We start from the raw sequence: 17,482 nt of genomic DNA, 5'->3' as shown, positions 1-17,482 counted from the left end.
GGAGGGTCCAGGTCACCAGGTCCGGAGTGCGGCCCCTCAGTGCCAGCCCGGGCTCCCTCTGGGTAGGGTGGGCAGCAGGGCCAATGACCCTGCCCTGGAAACCTCGGCCTCGGTCAGGCCCCTCCGGCCGTGGGGAGGTCCACTCTGCTGAGCCACGCAGGAGGTGCCTCTCGCTGACCTCTGCAAAGTGGGAAACTGCTGATTACCCGTGCTTTTCCATGTAGTGCCAGCCACGCTCCTTGGTGGCTCGGAGGGCTCCGGGGCCGGGCAGCGTGTCATCAGTGTGCACTTCCACGTAATAATTGTCCAGGAGCCAGCTGGACGGCACCGAGGCGCTCGCAGTGGAGACCTCGGTGCACAGTTGCCACCTCGGGGACAGTGGTAAACGTGTGTGTCTCCTCTGTCATCTCGGCCAAGGGGCAGGGCCACCGGGGTGACACGGGACGTCCTGGCCCCTAAATCACTCCAGCCTTAAATCCCAGGCTCGGAGCGCGTGGGAAGGCAGCAGAAACCTGGCGGCGGATCTGGGCCCCTTTTGTTTCTGCAGCTGAAACCAGCCGGCCCCAGAGAGCAAACCCCAAGCGACAGTCAGAGCCAACGAGGTTGCAGCACCTCCTGGGCTTAGGGCCAGCGAGCAGCAGAGGCCCAGGGTGGGCTTGTGTGGTCTCGGGGAGCAGGCGTGGGGTCAGACAGAACAGGGAGTCCTGGGGGCCTCTCTCTCCAGCCTGTACTTTGAAATGCAACACGGAGACCTCCAGCTCCTTCAGGAACATTCCGAGCGGGGTCTCACCCTCCTCCCTCCTGTTCTGCCCACAACGGGAGGAGCTCCCGGCTGGGTGGGGGCAGTTGAGCCAGTGGCTCCCTGGGGCTCAGCGGCTCCCGGAGTTCGGGGAGACACTGCCGGACAGACAGTCCTGGGTGAGGCCGGGATCTCCCATGCGGAGTGGCGCCGACCCTGAAGGCCGTCCTTGGGTGAAACAAGGTGCCCAAGGCCACTGAGTGTCTTAGCTGTGGGGGTTTCATCGTCCTCCCAGGACAGCCCCGCTCTGCGGCCCTGACTGGCCTGGGTGTTGGTGGAGGCTGAGCCGGTGGTCAGGGCCTGGGGACGGCTGCTGCGGGCTCTGGCTGGTGTCACTGTTGCTGTGGGTGCTGGCTGGTGTCACGGCTGCTGCGGGCGCTGGCTGGTGTCATGGCTGTCAGTGGTTTCTCCTGCCTCTCAGGGAGGGCCTGGGGCTCGGGGGTGTCTCGGACACCTCTGGTAGGGGCGGGTTTTGGTGAAGCCTCCAGTTTGTGGTGCTGAGGGTGGGTGGGCACCATGGGGTGAAGCAGCAGCTGATGACGTGCTTCCTGGCCTGGGGAGCAGCTCTGGGTGCAGGCCTCGTGACACAGACGACAGGGGTTGATGGATGGCGGCTGGGGTCCGCCTGGCTCTCAACGTGCAGATGGGGAAGTGGGGGGCGAGGGACTTGCCCACAGGTGCCCGTGAGCTGGGGGTGGAGGGAAGAGGGCTCCCCCAGAGTCCAGGGCCCCTGTGGACCAGGCTTGGTGGTGGTGATGAGGGAGGGCCATGGGGAGGGCTGGTCAGACCCCACCTCCGCGTGGGGGGCCTGGGAGCCAGGGCTCTCCGTGCTGGAACCTGAGCGTGAGAAGTCACGTCTGGCCTGGGGGACAGCTCTGCAGGAGTGGGCTGCCTTGTCCCTGCCCCCTCCCAGCCTGAGAGGAGGAAGAGTCTGGAGCTGGGTGATGGCACAGCCATAGAGGGTCCCTGGGAGGTTTTCTGGCACCTCGTGTAGGGGGCAGTGAGCGGGCACTCCCGGGGATGTGCAGTGAATGCAGAGGGCGGCGTTCAGCCACCTCGAGGGCAGTCTTGTGGTCCTGAGGGGTCGGCCGTTCATGGTACCCGGGAGGAGGACGAGGTTGGGGCAGGGTATGGACTCCAGCAAGCTGGCTCCAGGGAGTGCACACCAGCCCCTCCTTGAACTGGGTGTGAATGAATGAATGGTGAATGAATCAATGAGCAGTCAGTGAATGAGAAGTGAATGAATGAATGGTGAACAAATGAATGGGCAGTGAATGAATGAACAGTGTACAAAGAAATGAGCAGTGAGTGAATGAGTAAGGAATGAATCAATGAATGGTGAGCGAAAGAATGGGCAGTGAAATGAATGAATGAACAGTCAATGAATAAACGAATGTTGAGCAAATGACTGAGCAGTGAGTGAATGAGTGGTGATGAATGAACGGTGAGTGAACCACTGAGCAGTGAGGGAATGACTGAGCACTGAATGAATGAATGACTGGTGAGTGACTGAGCGCTGAGCGAGTGCATCTGGCCCTCACTGGTTGAGGAAAAGGCTGCCCCATTCCTGCTTATTGGGGCCCAAGGGCACCATTCCCGTTCTCCCCTAGTGCTTGGGTTGGCACTTGCATTCCGGGGACCCAGCCGGAGCAGGGGAGGCGCTTGGCAAAGTGTCCTTGAGATGGAGGGACAGTTTCACGGACCTGCGCAGGGGCCATGTTCCCAGCCATGTGGGGGGTGGACTCAGGCAGGGGTGCCCCGCTTGGAAGCCTCCCCCAGAAGCCCAGGGTCAGGAAGGGTCTTCTCGGAGGGCGGCTGGGGAGGGGTGCAGGGCTCCGGGGCCACCACCTTTCTCCCTGCACTTCCTGCCGCTTGGGAGGCGGCTCAGAGGTTGTTCCTTAGGCCTTCCCTGCACCCCACTGGGATCGTTCCCGAGCTCCTCTCCCTCCGAGAGTCCTGAGTGATCCCACTGGCAGAGCTCCTGTCATCAGGGCTGTGTGATCATATTTGCTTTCCCTTGTGGCAGTTTACATATTAAATCATTTTTAATTAACGTGAAGATGAAGCTATAGGAGGAAGCCACAACTTAAAATAATGAAACAGTGAGAAATTACATGTTCGTCCCATCAGGCTGATTTGATTTCCAGGGGAAGTACGCATCTCTGCATTTAATTCTCTCGGCCGTGATGGGATGAGGCGGCACGGGATGCTGTTGAGCATGCTCAGATGGTGGGTGAGTGCCAGAAGGGACTCAGCCACTGGAGGAGGCTCTGGACACACAGGACAGGCTGGGAAGTCCAGGGCTAGTGGAGATTCTGTTTCCATCCCTTTGCCAACCATCTATCCATCAACTATCCATCTGTCCATCTACCCTCCACCCACGCACCTACCCCTCCGTCTATCATCAGTCCATCCATCCTCCCATCCCTCCACCCATCCTTCCATCCATCCACCCATCCATCCACCCATCCATGCATTCATGCATCCATCCACCCACCCATCCATCCATCTATCCATCCAACCATCCTTCCATCCTCCCATCCATCCATCCATCCATCCACCCACCCATCCATCCACCCATCTACCCACTCATCCTTCCATCCATCCACCCATCCATGCATCCATCCATCCTCCCATCCCTCCACCCATCCATCCACCCATCCACCCACCCATCCACCCACCCATCCAGCCATCCATCCATCCAGCCAGCCTTCCATCCATCCATCCACCCATCCACTCACTCATCCATCCACCCACACACCCACCCATCCATCCTTCCATCCAGTCCTCCATCCATCCATCATCCATCTGTTCACTCACTCAACAGCTTTCCAGTGCTCACAGAGCTCATGCCCCATGCCCGTTCCAGGGGAGAGGAAGGAGCTGCCCGGGGATGTTTGGTGGGAGCTTGGTGCTCTTTTTGGTTTATGTGTTCACACATCAAAAGCAACAGTGAGTGTGCGCCGAGGTCGGTGGCTGGGGCACCGTTTTCCCAGGGCAGGGGCCAGCACTGTCTGCTCGGGTGGCTGGAGCGGCAGAGGCAGCGACCCTCACTCGTGTCGTCCTCCATCCACTGTCCCTGCCAGTCTCAGTACTGGGTCCAGGGCTGAAGTCGGAGCCGTGTGGCCCGCAGGACACAGGCCTTGTTCCGGGCATGCCCTGAGGCTTGGCCACAGAATTGAGGGGCCTGGACGCTGTGGTCTGGGGCCTCCCTGGCCTCCAGGGTATCCACATGTGGGTGTGGAGGCAGTGGGGCACCCCAGTCCGGTGACCTCCCCTGGGGCCCTGCCAGGGACTGTGGGAGCCTGAGTGGGGAGAGGCTACTGGGAAGGGGGCACAGTCTAGACCTGAAAGATGGGTGAGTGCTGCCTGGACAGCAAGGGGGCAGGACATCCATGGTGTCCCAGCCAGGAGCAGCGGGCTCCAGAATGCTGGTGCTGGGAGAGGCAGAACCCGGGGAGGGCAGGCACTGCTGGGACACGGGGCCAGGGGCCAGGTCCCCAGGGCCTCCAGTGTGTGGCAAGGGCTTGGGGTCTCCCCAGCTTCTCCAGGGCCAAGCACAGACCCCTACGGGCAGGTCAGACACCAGCCTCAGACCCCTTGCCACCCCTAAACCCCGCCCTCCGTACCCCCAGGGCAGAGGGGACTCTCAGCTGTGGCCTGCTGTTGACGGAGTCCTGCCTACATGCCCAGAACCTTCCAGAAGCAGCTGCCCCTCCACAGGAGGCATCTTCCCGGGGGTGGACCCTCAATAGGTTCCGAGCATCCCATCTGAAACAGATGAGTACATTAAGACTCTGCAGTCAGGGGTCTCCAGGACACGGGACCCCTTCCCAGGCGCTGGCTGCATCCTCAGTTGGAGCTGATGGTTGGGCTGGGTCCAGAGGGGGGCTCTGACCACATCCTGTGCACACCCCGTGCTCAGGTGATGGTGCACCTCTGCCCCAGGTGGGCTCACCTCCACCTGCAGCAGGTGCACCCCCACCCCGTGGTGTCTCCTGCGTAGTTGCTTGTGCACATTTGCTGTGAGTCTCCTTCCGGTGTTGCCCCCAAGGGCCAGGGACGTGGGCAGAAGGAAGGGGGCTCATTTGGGGGCGGCGTGGCTTTGTTTGGTTCCATTCTTCAAGGCCCCGAGCAGCCTAGTTTCTGCCGTAATTTTTATCGTTCTTTACTTTCCTGCTGTACCCCCTCCGTCTGTCCTCATCCACTCTCAGGGCTCTGACCCCTCCCTTACTGAGAGCTGGTCGGGGCGGGGTCTTTAAACCCAGGCCCCTGTCTGAGCTGGAAGTGTCAGGGCGATTCTCTCCCTTCCCTAGCAGAGCCCCTGCAGCTTCCTGTGGGTTCTCCCACATTTTCAAAGTCTGCACATGGCCACAGGATGGGCTGGCAGGAGGGGAGTGCCCCATGTGCTGGTGATGACATCATGGAAGCTTCTGGAAGGGGGCCCTGGTCACGAGAGAGGCTGCCTGGAGCTGAGCCCCAGCCCCTTGCTGCTGCAGGCCCCGCCCTCTGTGCCCTCCCAGGAGGGCACCCCAGGCCGTGATGGACGGGAAGGAGCAGGCAGGCAGGCCCTGAGCCAGTCACAGGTCACTGGGGGCTCGGTTGAAGGCCGGTTTCTGAGATGTGTTCATGAGAAGATCTGTGACTTTGCCAGAAAACCCATAATTATATTTCTCAATTATGTGAGTGGGAACAGCCTGGGAGAATGGGGACTAATTACAGGGTGGGTGAGTTAAAAGGCTCTTTCTTTACGACAGAGACCAGAGCCACACGCTCTCCTTAGCGGCCGGCACGAGCAGTTGATGCAAACACAGCTTTTCTCGTTTGTCTTTAGCGACGGCCTCTCCCCTCTCCCTGGGTCCTGCCTCAGATGACCTCAGGGCAGGTCACTGAGTGACCAGCAGGCCCGGTTTGCCAGGGACCGAGGGGCTCCCAGGAGGCAGGACACTCAGACTGGAGCCGGAAGGTTCTGGGAAACCGGGGCAAACTGCCAAACCCTGGCCCGGCGGGAATCGCACCTGAGCTTTCGAGCTGCCTCCGTTTCTCTCTGGGCCTGATGGGCCTGGTGGGGCAGGTCGGCTCTGGGGAAGGGTGGGGGTCGGGGCTGCAGGGCCGTGGTGACGTGGGCCCCGGGCAGCGTGGGGGCATCTGCGTGGGTGCTCCTGGGCTCTGCCACTGGAAGGGCAGCCTCGACCCCGGTGCAGAGCTGGGCACTGCCTGCTCGGAGGCCCGACAGTGAGCTGCTGCGTTCCTGGAGCCTTGGGCCCCCCGAGAGCGTGGGGAGAGCGGAAGGGCCCCTGAGGCTGGAGGGGTCTCTCTCGGCACCTGGTTTCCTGTCCAAACCCCACCTCTCGGAGTGACTGTCCCTCCTCCCCAAGGAGCCCCAGAGCCAGTTGTCCTCCACCCTCACCCGGCCCAGAGGACACACCTCCCCTGGGTCCACGCCCACTCTTGGGGTGCGCAAGGACAACGGCCCGGTCCGTAGCCCACTTTGTGTCTGCTGGGTGGTCACTGGCAGGCAGGCTCTTCTTCGGAGCAGGTGGTTTCGGGAAGCCGCAGCAGGGGTTAGAGCGGAGCGTGGCCTGCACAGGGATCCCCCGTGGTGGGGAAATAAATGCCCGGCTGGGCCCCGCATCCGAGGCCACATGAGGGGCCCTCACAGATCCCACCTCCCTCAGTTTCGGCCCGCAGTGGTGGGCCTTCCTGATGTCCCTTCCTGTTCTGGCGTGCTTTACTGAGCCATCCTCTGTCCACACTAGCTGGGTAGAGCCACGATGGAGAATTTAATGCCAGGGTTTAACAGCAGACTTGATTTCCATGGAGCTCAGCTATCGAGGCTGTAAAACTCCTTCTGATCTCAAAGAGTGTTTTTCCTGTAGTTTTTGGTTAACCCTCGTATAAATGTCTATGACTGGGGATAAAAATAAACATCAGTCACTTAATTTGTGAGCGCCATGTGGAGCTGGCTGTGGTTGGAGAGTGATTGTGATGGCAGAGGTGCCTGTAATCGAGGGGCTGGTGCCAGCGACAGGGGGTCTGGCCCTGCCAGGTAACCTCAGGCCCCCGTCCTGCCACATCTCGTGGCCTCACACCCAGCTGGCCGGCGAGCTTCAGCCACGGGGGACGCTGCAGTGACGGCCGCTGTCCACCGAGGCCCAAGGTGGAGAGAGCAGCGCCCCATGACTGGTGGGTGTGCTTGGCAGCTTAGAAATGGAATATTCGCACATACTAGTGCCTGCGTGTGCACATTTGCATGTGCGCACATGGGTGTGTATGTGCAGGCAAGTGCATGCATGTGTGTGCAAGTGTGTGCATGTGCGTGAGTGTGCACACAGGTGTGTGTGTGCACGTGTGTGTGTGAGAGATAAGGGAGCCCAGGACCCCTGCCTGGCACTCACCCCAGGGGCACAGCCACTGTTGATCCCATTGCATTTGGGGCCCCCAGGCGGAGGGGGGTGCTCACCCGCATGCCAGGCCATGGGATCCCGACAGGACAGAAGCCACTTTCCGTGTCCTCCTGGTCCCGCCGTTTCTCGTCCCAAGTGGGCTTCCCGGTGCCACCTCACAAGGCTGCATGGCTGGCGCTGGGGCCGCCCAGGCCACTCCCTGGTGCCCACAGCCTGGTCCCACGGCCTGGGCGGGGGTTGCGAGAGCAGAGGCCACGTGGGGTCCCCGGGATCACTGCCCCACGTCCGGATCCCGAGCCTGCCCTGCCCTCCCCGGGCCGTCCCCGTGCTGCGTTTGCCCCTGAGCCTGTCTGCTTGGACCCTGACTGTCCCAGCTGCACCTGGGAGACGGAGTGGCAGGAGTTGAGCTGGACCCTCAAAGGGGACATGGGGCCCAGATTCTGGATTTCTGGAGAAAGAAGAGGTTCCACCATCACTTAGGCCAGCAGTTACCAGTGTCCTGAGCATGATTCTTGATTTAGGACAAAACAAAACAAAACAACGCCTTTTATATAACAGCCCAGGAAACACCCCCATCATGCACATAGAAATCCACAGCGTGACAACATGCGTCTTTCCTTCTCTCCCCGGACCAGACACTTCCTCCTCCATCCCATGGGGTTCCCACCATCCTTGAGAGCCGACTGGGGGCTGCCTGGAGCCAGGTGGGCAGGGAGTGGCTGCAGAGCCAGAACTTTCTGCGGTGATACAAATGTTCTCTCCCTTGGTGGAGCATGGCTCACACGGGTGTAGACCTGCCACAGCCCCGACTGTGTGCACCTAAATGGGTGCGTCTTCTGGAAGTGAACAAGGCCCCTGAGAGGGCTCTGAGAGCACAGCCTCTGATTGCAGAGCCGATGGGCAGCAGATGGGAAGGCCATGGGCTCCGCCGCCGTCTTGCTCCGCAGTGTCCGCTGCCACTCGGTCCCCGGGGGCTCTCACCTCACCCGGGCGGGGGTCACCCCGGGGCCGGAGATGATGAAGAAACTTGTTTTCCTGTTCACCAATATCATCGTATGTTAACTGAAATCTGCTTCCCGGCACCAGGAGCCACTGCCCGGCTGCAAGGGGCCCCCAGCGCCCCAGGGTGCTCTTGGTCAGTCCCCTCCCCGACGGCCATCAGGCACGTGAGTCACTGCCTGGGCCCCAGAGCCCCCACCCCGGGCTTCCCTATAGGCACCTGCACCTGCCAGGGACCTCCAGGAACACACCCTCACTCAGCCCCACAGCAGCGCGTCCCAGCCGCCCAGCGGGGGCTCGTCGGGAGCTCCCCACAGGGCAGAACCCCTCACTCTGGGTTGGGGTGTGACCAGCCAGTGTGGCAGGGCAGCTCTGTGCTTTTATGCAGGGACCGGGCATGCTGGGATCCTCATGGGCAGGGGTTCTGGCAGCCCGGGGGTCTCGGCCCTCCGACCTCAGTCCCCCCAACCCGGGAACAGCAGCCTGGACTCAAATCCTGCCTCGTCTGCTTCCTGCTCTGATCTTGAGAAAGTCCCAGGACTTCTCTGAATCCGAGGTCGATCCCCCCGAATGTCAGAATGGCTCTGTGCCCCTCATCCGGTGTAGGGGACGGTGGCGGGAACAGTGATGGTGACACCCTATCCTGTTGGCGGATGCAGTCGGGACATGGCCAGCCCTCGGGAGCAGGTGGTTGAGTGCTCTCTTGGGGGACTGATGTGTCCCCAGAAGTTGGTTCACCGGGAGGAGTCGGGGGAACATGGGAGGCCCTGGAGGGTGAGCTTGGCTCGGTGACACCACTGTGCTGGGGCAGAGGTAAAGGCCTTGGGGTGTGAGCGGCGGGGGGGAGCTGGCGTCGGGGTTCAGCGAGGGTTTCTTTGCTGTATAATTTCCCCCCGTGTCATCTGACTTTTGTGAAGTAATTCTTTTGCTGCTTTGCTGATTAGAAAACTCCCCCAAATTGTTTTTTTTTTTTCTCTGCTGCTTTTAATTTTAGCTGCGGCTGCCTGCCCCCCGCCTGCCCACCGCCCCTGCGCCCACCCATCACCACTCGCTGACCCTCCAGCCCGGTGGGGCCTCTGGGCTCAGGGGACCCCCGGGGCAGGGGGTGGTCCAGGGCCTCGGCAGGGACAGGGGGGGTCCGGGCAGGGGCCAGGCCGAGCGGCTGTGTGTTTTGTGGAATTAGAAGCTGGAGAAGTAACTGTGATTTCGTCTTTAATTTTGAAAAAGATGTTGCTTGTGTTTTTTTGTTGTTTTGTCTTTTTTCCTCTGCTTTTAAAATTAATTCAAGCTCCATATAAAAATCTTTGGGAATGTAGAGAAGAGAGAAACGTGTCACTGTGCTCCGGCCCCTGGAGGAAGGGGGTCCGTGCTTTGGGGCAGATCTAGCAGAAGGTTCTAGAACCCAGGACGAGGTGGGGGTGGGCCTTGCCCTTTGCCCTGGTCAGCCGTGGGGCCTGGGGTGGAGGCCAGGAGCCCCGGGGTCGTGATGCCCACCCAGACCGGAGCCCCCACGGTAGGGGCTGCCCCTTCCAGCGCTGCCTCCTGCTGGCCCTGGGGGCCTGCGCCTTCCCAAGCCCCCGTCTCCTGGTCGGAGAAACGCGGTGGCAGCAGGACACTCTCATGGGGGGTTGAGGGCCGGTGCCTGGGGGCTGCTGTTACCCTGGGTGCTCAGGGAGCTGGGCCCCGAGGGGAGGGAAGGTGGGCACCCTGCCCGGCCCCTGAGGGTCCCCATCCGTGATTGGAGATGAGACCCCCATGACAGCCCTGCCACATCCCTGCACACTGGCCCATCCCGGGAAGTGTGCGAGTGTGAGTGTGAGCATGGTGTGAGCCTGTGTGGGGTCCTGGGTGTGTGTGAACTGTGGTGGATGAGACAGAGAGGAGGAAAGAGGAGGAGGGAGGGGACAGAGGGAAAGCACTGACTTCCAGAAGCTTCCTTCCCTGCCTTGCTCTCACCCACCCTTCTCCCGCGAGCCCCTCCACGGACCCCTGACGCACAGGAAGATCCGTTGCTGGTGATGAAGGGGTGCGGGGTGGGGGTGGAAGGGCCTGGAGACCAGCGTGAGACCCAGGGCCCGGCCGTGCCCACACAGGGGGTCCCCGATGCCCCGTGTGTCGTTACTTCTCTGCTCTGGGTGAGGACAGGGTGTCCCCTGGGCGGGCCCTAGAGCTTCAGAGCTGGACAAGGGCGTGTGGGGTGGACGCCGGCCCGGGGGGTGCAGGGAGCCCGGGCCCCAGCACAGTGGGCGACGGGTCCAGCGTGGGGCCACCACGCCCACGGGGCCACCCACACGGGCTGCAGGTGCCGGTTCCATCCCAGGCCGCCGGACAGTGGGGGGACGTGGCCAGTGGCTCATTAGCGGCTCAGAGGTCCGTGACCAGTAGGGCCCCATGAGAGGTTCCACCTAGCGCAGCTCCCTGCAGCCTCTGACCTTCACCCCAGGGGTCACGGCCAGCTACCCCTGCACCCCAGAGCCGAGCAGCAGAGGGTGGTCGTGGGGCGGCCCCAGGCCGGTGAGCTGCACTGCACGCCTGGTGAGAGGAGCACAAGTGCCCCGAGCAGGGACAGCAGGGCTGGCTGCCCCAGGCCGGGGGCACCTCGTCGTGTCCGGGACTTCGTGACCTGGGTGACCCTGCACCTGCCCTGTGCTCAGGCCCCTAGGCTGGGCTTTTGGGGACATCGGGGTGAAGCAAGTGGCAGCACAAAGACCTGAAAACAGCTGTGGCACGGAGACAGGCGTCAGTGTGAGTGTGAAGCTCCTCGTCGTGGTTTAACGGGGCCGCTTGTGTTACTGGGGTGGTCAAGTCGGACGCTTCTCCTTCTGGAACATCCCGCAGCCCTGGTTCTGGGCGCCCCCGGCTTCTGCCTGTCCCATGCCAGTGGGGTTGCCGTGGGCCCAGCGCCTGGTGCCAGAGGATGTGTGCTGCCTCTGGGCACTGCTGTCCCGTGGGCACTGGGTGTATCTGTCTGTCCGTGTGAGCGTGGCTGCCAGGGGCCGCCCTCAGATTGGGCCCCAAGCAGGCACCGTCCGGTCAGGATCTGCCTGGGCGAGTTTGCGCCGTTCATGCCCTCCGTGGTGGCCTTGGCGGCGGATTCCGTCACCTTCAGGAGGGCATCTCCACGGACATACTTCATGGGTCTGGATGGAAACTGGCAAGCCCTGGAGGGGAGCTCAGGGAACTCCTGGTGGGCCTGGGACCCCCAGGGAAGCGTGGAAGGCCTTGGGTCCCGCAGGTGAGCCGGCCAAGGGGGCAGAGCTGCCCTGAGCCCGTGGTACGTGGCTGATGCCCCGTGGCTGGGAAGCTGGCACAGGCCACTGTGCAGCGGACGGAGTGTGCATTTGCTGTTTACAGATGGAGGGCGGGCAGGCAACTGCGGCAGGAGCTATGCTTTCCCCTAAGAGGCTGGGATGGGCGTGGGGCCGTGGGTCTCAAATGCGCCTTCGGTTGGCTGCAAGTTCCAAGTAGACGTCTGGGTTTAGAGCCCTGTTGGCCCAGGTTCCCGCCCATTACTGTAAAATCATCACGAGACGTTCAGTTCTCAGCTCCAAGGACGAAGCCTGTCTCGCTGGAGGCACAGGGACGCCCCCGTCCCCGGATTCCTCCATCTCTTGTGCGCTCCTTGACCTTGAGTGCCCACGTGGTTGGGGGTGTGCACCTGCTTCACATCCAATCCTGCATCCCACTGTGTAACCTTCCGGAAGAGTCCAGCCTCTAGTGGGGGCTGCCACCCATGTCTCGGGTGTCTGTCCATCCATCCCCCCAGCCCCTGGCGCCCCGGGTTTCCTAGCACCGTTATTTCAGTCCTGTGTGCAGATTCGCAGGCACCAGTCCCCTTGCCCTTGACCTCTGCTTGGCCGTTCGCTTCCAGGAGCCTCGGACCTGCGCCTGTGCGTGAACATCGGCATCGCTGGGCACGGGCACCTGGGGCTGGGGGCAGCTCAGGGGCCTGGGTGAGAGCAGGTCTGGGGGTCCAGGATCATGGGTGACAGTGGGGGCTGGGGACCCAGGGTCCAGGGGCAGCTCGGGGGCCGGGATGTGAGGTGTCAGGGTTAGACCCCCCATTGCTCCCTCCAGGCCACCAGGTCAGCAGCAGCCTGAGGCCATCCTGGGGGTGGGCCCCGGCCTGAGACCCCACCCAGCGGGGAGATGACAAGGATGGGGGATCCCAGTGCAGAGCCAGGTGGGGTGTGGGGGTCGCCAGGGTGGCCAGGGACCCTGAGCGCCACCTGGAGAAGGGGGGGTACTCGGGATCCTGGAAGGTCTGCAAAAGCCAAAAGCAAACCCAGGCTCGGGACTGAGCAGGCCACAGGAGGGGCTTCAGGGCCACGTGGGGAGCTGCTGTCCTGGGGGAGGTGCAGACCCTGGCGTCCAGCCCTGCTGGGCATCCTGTGGGCTCGCAATGAGTTAATAAAGTGAGGGACGTCCCTTTAATACATCAATAACCTGGGGGACGTTTTATTAACAGAGTAATAAACTGGGGGAATATCCCATTAATACATCAATAAATTCATGAAGGGGGGAAGAGTCCATTAATAAATTAATAAACTGGGGGGCAATTCACTAATCAATAAACTGGGGAGCTTCTTTTTATAGATTAATAAACTGGGAGGTTATTTCATTAATAAGGCAATAAACTGGGGAACATTGTATTGACAGATTAGAAAATGGGGAGGGGGCATTTCATTAATAAGTTAATAAACTGGGGACTGTTCCATTTATGGATTGGAATGTGGGGGGGCTAATTTCATCAATAAATGACTGAACTCTGGACACTTCCTCTCCCAGGCCTGTCGGGTCGGACGCGTGGACGGTGCCCATTTTCAGACGAGCTGAGCCCTCTCCTGGCCCCGGCCTGGGGCATCTCCCGGGGCCCACGTGACACTCGGTGGTTCTGGGTGGCCTTGGTGCCTGTTCTCCGGTGCTGGCTGGTCCGTGTAGCATCATCCAGGATACGGCTCTGAGGACAGCAGTGTCCAGTTGACAGCGCCGGGCCTGGGGTCTCCTGGGTGGGGGTGCTCCGGCCTCCTGAGACATCCTCGGCCCCCTCTGGGTTGTCCCCTTTTTGCAGCCGAGGAGGCTGACTCGGGCACAGGCAACTCACCCGGGGCCCGTGGTCCGTGGCAATGTGGCCGAGACGCTGGGAAGGTGGCTGGGAAGTGGGTAGGTTCGCTGTGCCGGGGAGATGGGCCTCGGTGGCGGATGACATCAGGGACAGGCGTCCTGCAAGCAGGGAGGTGGCCGTGGCCTGCTGCCACCTGCAGAGCTTCAGCCGCCCACGGCGGAGCCCGGAGCCTGAGCTGGGCCGCAGGGCCCCATGTAAAGCAGCGTCACCCTCCGATAGACGGGCTCTCTCCCCACCAGCCTCCACAGCAGGAAGCGTCTCATTAGCCAGCCCCCTCCCTCCGCTGCGTTCATTTGTCTGTTCATCCGTTTTCCGGCTGGTTTGTGTATTTTGCCTTGCTCTTGCAGCAGGATGTAATTTGCGTGTGACTCGAGAGCCTGAGTCAGAATCCGCAGTCTGCGGCCTTCCGGGGACAGCGCTGGCCGTGGCGGAGGCTTGGCCACATGGGAGAGGGTCTCTGCGGTGGGCGGAGGGCCGCCTGGGAGCCCCGCTTCACCCATGTGCTTCTCTCGCCCCCCTGCTCCGGGCCTCGCCTCTTCCTCAGGGCGGCTTGACTCCACTTCCCCTTCTCTGGGGCCAGACGTGCCCGGCTCCGTGAGTGTCCAGCGCCGTCCGTGACTCACCACCCCCACCCACCCCCAGGCCAGACTCGCGCACCCCGTCTTCCAGGCCTCCCTGACAGCTCCCACCGAGCCCTGCTCCGCGCGGCCGCTGGAAAGGGGCTGAGCTGGGCGGGCCGCGGTGCCACCTGGGTGCTCTCTGGGCCTCCCGAGGTCTGGCTAGCTGCCCCCTCCCCTCTGCATCCTTGTGGCCCCTGGGGCTGAACCTGGGGTGAAGAGGCCCTGCCTGGTGAGGAGCAGGAGGCAGGAAGGCCGTGCCACCCTGCACCGTGAGCGCTGTGTGCCCCCAGGAGTGTCCTCGGCGCTGCCTCGGGATGTGGGGAGTGCGTTGCTTGGGTGGTCCCCGGGGAAGGAGCTGGCGGAGAAGGGCACTCTGGCTGGTGGGTAGCTAGGGGTGCAGCAGGAGTCATCTGCTCTGTCCACTGCAGGGGGGTCGGAGACCCCATGCCCCACCTGCACCTGCCAACCTCCCCTGACGCCCCCTCCTCGGCAGCAGCCCCAGCCCTCCCACCTGTCCCCTCTGCCCCGCTGCGTGGCTCTTATCGCAGGCTAGGCCCCCACGCCTTGCAGCAGCAGGAGTGCATCTCCCCCAGCTAGGCCAAGCCCCCTGGACGGGGGGGACAGCCTGATGGCTGAATGAATGAAAGAGCCGGGGAACGGGCTCTACGTGGGCGCATGGCCTCAGGCCAGGTGGGAGGCTGTGGTCAGCGTGGCCAATGGCTCCCGTGGTCCCCCAGGAGTGCCGAGGTGCCTGCGCCACCAGAGCCGGACTGAGGGCTGGGTGGCAGCCGGGCAGGCCAGGCACGGGGTCTGCCCATCTTTCCTGCCCGCCGCCCCATGCAGGCCGCCATCTGTGTGGACAGTCAGTGCCCATTGGCAGTGGACAAGCTGGCTCTGCAGGCGGGGATACACGGAGGCCATCGGGTTCCTGGCCACAGAGCCGCCCCACCCGGGCCCTTCCCTGCCGAGACGCAGGCCCAGCATTGCTCGTGGAGGGGGTTGAGGAGGAGGGTCTCTGTGGGGTTGAGGAGGAGGGTCAGCTCTGCCCAGCACAGTGCCCCTCACCACTCCCCACGTCTGTGACCAACCCCGAGGGGACCCATGTCCCGGCTCCCTGATGCTGACAGTGCCAGCGGCCAGCACTGGGGAATGGACGCCATGGGCCCCCCCGGTTTCAGGCCTGTGGGCTCTGCGCAGCCCAGGTTGCCTTCCGGTCACGCCTGCATGGGGGGGAGGGCCCCTTCCGTGGGCTGCCCTCCTCCGTGGGCTGCCCTTTCATTTCCTGGTGGGATCGAGTCGGGCGTTTAATTTCCTGTCTGCGGAGGCCGCGCGTCCGATCCTGCGGAGAGGAGAGGCCACGGGCCTGACCCAGGACTCGCTGTTTTTGTTGTTTTCTTAAACTTGTTTTTTGAAATAATTTTTAAATTACAGGACAGTAGCAAAACCTATACACAGAATCCCTGCACACTCGCTCCCAGATACCCAGGTTCACCAATTTTAACGTGTGGTTACGTTTGTGCACGCTCTCCCCCCCCATCCATCCATCCATCCGCATATTTGTCTATCCATTTTCTAAACACTTCAGAGCAGGTTGTGCGCACCCTGCTCCTCAAACACCGAATGCCACTGAGTACGTTTCCTAAGAACGAGGAGATTCACCTAAGTGTCCACCTTAAGTGCCATCACCAAGTTCAAGGCATTTAACATGGACATAACGCTTACCGCCTATATTCTAATTTTTTTATGTCCCCAAAAGCCCTTTGTGTCTTTTCTCCTCCGTTATTAGATCCCTGGCAGGACCACGCATTGCCTCCAGCACTGTCCCTTTAATTGCTTTTTATTTTTTAGTTGTGGGAACTTTCCTGTCTCAAACATTCCCGGACGCGGCGTGCAGAGGGTTGTCATGTGCACAGTGCTTTGCTGCCATCCCCCCTGCCCTGTCCATTAGCCACCGTCCCCATCACCCCCAGTGGAAGCCCCCACCCACTCTGCCTTCTCTCCCCACCCCCCACCCACCCCTAGCGCTGTCCTCACGCATTGGCACGTTCTCGTTAGTTCCTCTCAGTGAGGTCATACTGAGTGCCCGTGTGTCTGGCTTACTTCACGCAATGTGACATCTCCAAGGTTCATCCATGTTTTGGCATAAACCAGAACTTTCCCTTTCAAAGCTGAGCACTAGTCCATTGCGTGCATAGACCACAATTTGTCCGTCCGTTGGTTGACAGATGGGTACTGGGTGGCTCCCACCTTTTGGCATTGGTGAATAATGCCACTCCGGAAATCAGTGTGCAAACATCCGTATGAGTCCTTGCTTTCAGTTCTTTGGGGTGTATGCCTAGAAGTGGGATTGCTGATTGTTTTCCACAGTTGCTCACCATTTTATATTCCCCCCGGCAATGCCCACGGGTTCCTGTTATCCCACATCCTTGCCAACACTGGCTATTTGCTGTTTTTAATTCTTTGCGTGTTTGTGTGTTTTTAACACTAGCCACTGTAGTGGGGGTGAAGGGGTATCTCGCTGTGGTTTGACTTGCCTTCTCCCAGTGGCTAACGATGTGGAACATCTTCTCATTGCTGCTTGGCCATTTGTGTGTCTGCTTGTGAAATGTCTATTCACGTCTTTTGCCTGTTTTTTAATTGTTTTTTCTTTCCCTTTTTGTTGTTGAGTTGTCGTAGTTCTTTATATATTCTGGATATTCAACCTTTATGAGATACATGGTTTCCAAATATCTTCTTCCATTTTACAGATTGTCTTTTCACTTTCTTGATAATGTCCTTTGATGTGCAAACATTCTGTTTAATTTCTGATGAGTACAGTTTATCTATTTTTTTATTCTGTTGCTCGTGCTTTCAGTTTAAAGTCTGGGAATCCATTGCCTAATACAATGTCCTGCAGATATTTCCCTATGTTTTTCTCTAAGGGTCTTACAATTTTATCTCTTATTTTTAGGTCTTGGGTCCATTCTGAGTTAATTTTTCTATCTGGGGTGCAGTAGGGGTCCACTTTCATTCTTTTACATGGGAATATCCAGTTTCCCAGGACCGTTTGTTGAAAAGTCTGTTCTCTCCCCAGTGAGTGGACTTGATTGTATTGTCATTTTGGTTTATTTCTGGACTCTCAGGTCTATTCCGTTGGTCTGTACGTCTGTCCTTCAGCCAGTACCACACTGCTGTGATTACTATGGCTGTGAAGTAAACTTTGCAGTCAATAAGGGTGAATCCTCCAACTTTGTTCTTTTCAAGATATATTTGGCAGTATCCTGGCCCCTTCCCTTCCATGTGAATGTGATGATTGACTTTTCCATTTCTGCAAAGAAGGCTGTTGGAATTTTCATTGAGCTGCATTGAATCTGTAAATCACTTTGGGTGTTGTGGACATCTTAGTATTAATTCTCAATCCATGAACATGGAATATCTCCATTTATTTAGCCGCCGTTAATTCCTTTCAGCAATGCTCATGGTTTTCTCTGCCCAAGTCCTAAACATCTGGGTTACGTTTATTCCCAGATGTTTGATTCTTGGCTGTCTGGAC

The 17,482-nt window shown here is 60.2% G+C and overlaps 1 protein-coding gene across 1 annotated transcript in view; it reads left to right on the top strand.

Annotated features, from left to right (window-relative positions):
- The window catches only part of TAFA5 (TAFA chemokine like family member 5), a 247,382-nt gene that overhangs the window by 137,805 nt on the left and 92,095 nt on the right, over positions 1-17,482 (top strand).

Source organism: Choloepus didactylus, chromosome 8 (genome assembly GCF_015220235.1).
Source record: "Choloepus didactylus isolate mChoDid1 chromosome 8, mChoDid1.pri, whole genome shotgun sequence".
NCBI classification, from domain to species: Eukaryota; Metazoa; Chordata; class Mammalia; order Pilosa; family Megalonychidae; genus Choloepus; species Choloepus didactylus.
Note: the sequence above shows the minus strand (reverse complement) of the source record. Positions and strands in the feature narration are given on the sequence as shown.